Consider the following 6,000-nt stretch of genomic DNA (forward strand, 5'->3'; position numbering starts at 1 on the left):
ACGGCCGTTTTCGCGATCTCACGTAGTTTTACGCGATGCAAGCCCGCTGGTCATCGTATTCCCGATGACACGTGACATCTTATGAAGCCAAGAACCCGACTGTTTGTAACTGTTTGCGTCCTGTTTCTTGTGCTTTTTTACTGAGGGCAATCATATTAATCATTGATATCAAGTGCAACACCCAGAAGAATAAAAATCAATTTTACAAAATAGGGGGATGCCGCTGCGAGTAGCTGACTTTGACACACACCGCAATAGCCGGTGTCAGGACACTCTAATCATGTATATAATGGGCACTGCATTAATCAGCTTTTCCGTGGGACACATAGAACAGGCAGCGCTGTGCTATATAGCACTTTAAAAATTGCCTCTCCGGTTCGAATCCGGCCTGATGCACAGGCCGTCATTACGGCCGTTTTCGCGATCTCACGTAGTTTTACGCGACGCAAGCCCGCTGTTCATCGCGGTCCCGATGACCGTGACATCTTATGAAGCCAAGAACCCGTCTGTTTGTAACTGTTTGCGTCCTGTTTCTTGTGCTTTTTTACTGAGGGCAATCATATTAATCATTGATATCAAGTGCAACACCCAGAAGAATAAAAATCAATTTTACAAAATAGGGGGATGCCGCTGCGAGCAGCTGACTTTGACACACACCGCAATAGCCGGTGTCAGGACACTCTAATCATGTATATAATGGGCACTGCATTAATCAGCTTTTCCGTGGGACACATAGAACAGGCAGCGCTGTGCTATATAGCACTTTAAAAATTGCCTCTCCGGTTCGAATCCGGCCTGATGCACAGGCCGTCATTACGGCCGTTTTCGCGATCTCACGTAGTTTTACGCGACGCAAGCCCGCTGTTCATCGCGGTCCCGATGACCGTGACATCTTATGAAGCCAAGAACCCGTCTGTTTGTAACTGTTTGCGTCCTGTTTCTTGTGCTTTTTTACTGAGGGCAATCATATTAATCATTGATATCAAGTGCAACACCCAGAAGAATAAAAATCAATTTTACAAAATAGGGGGATGCCGCTGCGAGCAGCGGACTTTGACACACACCGCAGTAGCCGGTGACAGGACACTCTAATCATGTATATAATGGGCACTGCATTAATCAGCTTTTCCGTGGCACACATAGAACAGGCAGCGCTGTGCTATATAGCACTTTAAAAATTGCATCGCAGGTTCGAATCCGGCCTGATGCACAGGCCGTGATTACGGCCGTTTTCGCGATCTCACGTAGTTTTACGCGATGCAAGCCCGCTGGTCATCGTATTCCCGATGACACGTGACATCTTATGAAGCCAAGAACCCGACTGTTTCTAACTGTTTGCGTCCTGTTTCTTGTGCTTTTTTACTGAGGGCAATCATATTAATCATTGATATCAAGTGCAACACCCAGAAGAATAAAAATCAATTTTACAAAATAGGGGGATGCCGCTGCGAGCAGCGGACTTTGACACACACCGCAGTAGCCGGTGTCAGGACACTCTAATCATGTATATAATGGGCACTGCATTAATCAGCTTTTCCGTGGCACACATAGAACAGGCAGCGCTGTGCTATATAGCACTTTAAAAATTGCATCGCAGGTTCGAATCCGGCCTGATGCACAGGCCGTGATTACGGCCGTTTTCGCGATCTCACGTAGTTTTACGCGATGCAAGCCCGCTGGTCATCGTATTCCCGATGACACGTGACATCTTATGAAGCCAAGAACCCGACTGTTTGTAACTGTTTGCGTCCTGTTTCTTGTGCTTTTTTACTGAGGGCAATCATATTAATCATTGATATCAAGTGCAACACCCAGAAGAATAAAAATCAATTTTACAAAATAGGGGGATGCTGCTGCGAGCAGCGGACTTTGACACACACAGCAGTAGCCAGAGTCACGACACTCTAATCATGTATATAATGGGCACTGCATTAATTAGCATTTCCGTGGCACACATAGAACAGGCAGCGCTGTGCTATATAGCACTTTAAAAATTGCATCGCAGGTTCGAATCCGGCCTGATGCACAGGCCTTGATTACGGCCGTTTTCGCGATCACACGTAGTTTTAAGCAACGCAAGCCCGCTGGTCATCGTATTCCCGATGACACGTGACATCTTATGAAGCCAAGAACCCGACTGTTTCTAACTGTTTGCGTCCTGTTTCTTGTGCTTTTTTACTGAGGGCAATCATATTAATCATTGATATCAAGTGCAACACCCAGAAGAATAAAAATCAATTTTACAAAATAGGGGGATGCCGCTGCGAGCAGCGGACTTTGACACACACCGCAGTAGCCGGTGTCAGGACACTCTAATCATGTATATAATGGGCACTGCATTAATCAGCTTTTCCGTGGCACACATAGAACAGGCAGCGCTGTGCTATATAGCACTTTAAAAATTGCATCGCAGGTTCGAATCCGGCCTGATGCACAGGCCGTGATTACGGCCGTTTTCGCGATCTCACGTAGTTTTACGCGATGCAAGCCCGCTGGTCATCGTATTCCCGATGACACGTGACATCTTATGAAGCCAAGAACCCGACTGTTTGTAACTGTTTGCGTCCTGTTTCTTGTGCTTTTTTACTGAGGGCAATCATATTAATCATTGATATCAAGTGCAACACCCAGAAGAATAAAAATCAATTTTACAAAATAGGGGGATGCCGCTGCGAGCAGCTGACTTTGACACACACCGCAATAGCCGGTGTCAGGACACTCTAATCATGTATATAATGGGCACTGCATTAATCAGCTTTTCCGTGGGACACATAGAACAGGCAGCGCTGTGCTATATAGCACTTTAAAAATTGCCTCTCCGGTTCGAATCCGGCCTGATGCACAGGCCGTCATTACGGCCGTTTTCGCGATCTCACGTAGTTTTACGCGACGCAAGCCCGCTGTTCATCGCGGTCCCGATGACCGTGACATCTTATGAAGCCAAGAACCCGTCTGTTTGTAACTGTTTGCGTCCTGTTTCTTGTGCTTTTTTACTGAGGGCAATCATATTAATCATTGATATCAAGTGCAACACCCAGAAGAATAAAAATCAATTTTACAAAATAGGGGGATGCCGCTGCGAGCAGCGGACTTTGACACACACCGCAGTAGCCGGTGACAGGACACTCTAATCATGTATATAATGGGCACTGCATTAATCAGCTTTTCCGTGGCACACATAGAACAGGCAGCGCTGTGCTATATAGCACTTTAAAAATTGCATCGCAGGTTCGAATCCGGCCTGATGCACAGGCCGTGATTACGGCCGTTTTCGCGATCTCACGTAGTTTTACGCGATGCAAGCCCGCTGGTCATCGTATTCCCGATGACACGTGACATCTTATGAAGCCAAGAACCCGACTGTTTCTAACTGTTTGCGTCCTGTTTCTTGTGCTTTTTTACTGAGGGCAATCATATTAATCATTGATATCAAGTGCAACACCCAGAAGAATAAAAATCAATTTTACAAAATAGGGGGATGCCGCTGCGAGCAGCGGACTTTGACACACACCGCAGTAGCCGGTGTCAGGACACTCTAATCATGTATATAATGGGCACTGCATTAATCAGCTTTTCCGTGGCACACATAGAACAGGCAGCGCTGTGCTATATAGCACTTTAAAAATTGCCTCTCCGGTTCGAATCCGGCCGGATGCACAGGCCGTCATTACGGCCGTTTTCGCGATCTCACGTAGTTTTACGCGATGCAAGCCCGCTGGTCATCTTATTCCCGATGACACGTGACATCTTATGAAGCCAAGAACCCGACTGTTTGTAACTGTTTGGTCCTGTTTCTTGTGCTTTTTTACTGAGGGCAATCATATTAATCATTGATATCAAGTGCAACACCCAGAAGAATAAAAATCAATTTTACAAAATAGGGGGATGCCGCTGCGAGTAGCTGACTTTGACACACACCGCAGTAGCCGGTGTCAGGACACTCTAATCATGTATATAATGGGCACTGCATTAATCAGCTTTTCCGTGGCACACATAGAACAGGCAGCGCTGTGCTATATAGCACTTTAAAAATTGCATCGCAGGTTCGAATCCGGCCTGATGCACAGGCCGTGATTACGGCCGTTTTCGCGATCTCACGTAGTTTTACGCGATGCAAGCCCGCTGGTCATCGTATTCCCGATGACACGTGACATCTTATGAAGCCAAGAACCCGACTGTTTGTAACTGTTTGCGTCCTGTTTCTTGTGCTTTTTTACTGAGGGCAATCATATTAATCATTGATATCAAGTGCAACACCCAGAAGAATAAAAATCAATTTTACAAAATAGGGGGATGCCGCTGCGAGTAGCTGACTTTGACACACACCGCAATAGCCGGTGTCAGGACACTCTAATCATGTATATAATGGGCACTGCATTAATCAGCTTTTCCGTGGGACACATAGAACAGGCAGCGCTGTGCTATATAGCACTTTAAAAATTGCCTCTCCGGTTCGAATCCGGCCTGATGCACAGGCCGTCATTACGGCCGTTTTCGCGATCTCACGTAGTTTTACGCGACGCAAGCCCGCTGTTCATCGCGGTCCCGATGACCGTGACATCTTATGAAGCCAAGAACCCGTCTGTTTGTAACTGTTTGCGTCCTGTTTCTTGTGCTTTTTTACTGAGGGCAATCATATTAATCATTGATATCAAGTGCAACACCCAGAAGAATAAAAATCAATTTTACAAAATAGGGGGATGCCGCTGCGAGCAGCGGACTTTGACACACACCGCAGTAGCCGGTGACAGGACACTCTAATCATGTATATAATGGGCACTGCATTAATCAGCTTTTCCGTGGCACACATAGAACAGGCAGCGCTGTGCTATATAGCACTTTAAAAATTGCATCGCAGGTTCGAATCCGGCCTGATGCACAGGCCGTGATTACGGCCGTTTTCGCGATCTCACGTAGTTTTACGCGATGCAAGCCCGCTGGTCATCGTATTCCCGATGACACGTGACATCTTATGAAGCCAAGAACCCGACTGTTTGTAACTGTTTGCGTCCTGTTTCTTGTGCTTTTTTACTGAGGGCAATCATATTAATCATTGATATCAAGTGCAACACCCAGAAGAATAAAAATCAATTTTACAAAATAGGGGGATGCCGCTGCGAGTAGCTGACTTTGACACACACCGCAATAGCCGGTGTCAGGACACTCTAATCATGTATATAATGGGCACTGCATTAATCAGCTTTTCCGTGGGACACATAGAACAGGCAGCGCTGTGCTATATAGCACTTTAAAAATTGCCTCTCCGGTTCGAATCCGGCCTGATGCACAGGCCGTCATTACGGCCGTTTTCGCGATCTCACGTAGTTTTACGCGACGCAAGCCCGCTGTTCATCGCGGTCCCGATGACCGTGACATCTTATGAAGCCAAGAACCCGTCTGTTTGTAACTGTTTGCGTCCTGTTTCTTGTGCTTTTTTACTGAGGGCAATCATATTAATCATTGATATCAAGTGCAACACCCAGAAGAATAAAAATCAATTTTACAAAATAGGGGGATGCCGCTGCGAGCAGCGGACTTTGACACACACCGCAGTAGCCGGTGACAGGACACTCTAATCATGTATATAATGGGCACTGCATTAATCAGCTTTTCCGTGGCACACATAGAACAGGCAGCGCTGTGCTATATAGCACTTTAAAAATTGCATCGCAGGTTCGAATCCGGCCTGATGCACAGGCCGTGATTACGGCCGTTTTCGCGATCTCACGTAGTTTTACGCGATGCAAGCCCGCTGGTCATCGTATTCCCGATGACACGTGACATCTTATGAAGCCAAGAACCCGACTGTTTGTAACTGTTTGCGTCCTGTTTCTTGTGCTTTTTTACTGAGGGCAATCATATTAATCATTGATATCAAGTGCAACACCCAGAAGAATAAAAATCAATTTTACAAAATAGGGGGATGCCGCTGCGAGCAGCGGACTTTGACACACACAGCAGTAGCCAGAGTCACGACACTCTAATCATGTATATAATGGG

The sequence above is a fragment of the Alosa sapidissima genome, chromosome 6 (assembly GCF_018492685.1).
Source record: "Alosa sapidissima isolate fAloSap1 chromosome 6, fAloSap1.pri, whole genome shotgun sequence".
Lineage (NCBI taxonomy): Eukaryota > Metazoa > Chordata > Actinopteri > Clupeiformes > Clupeidae > Alosa > Alosa sapidissima.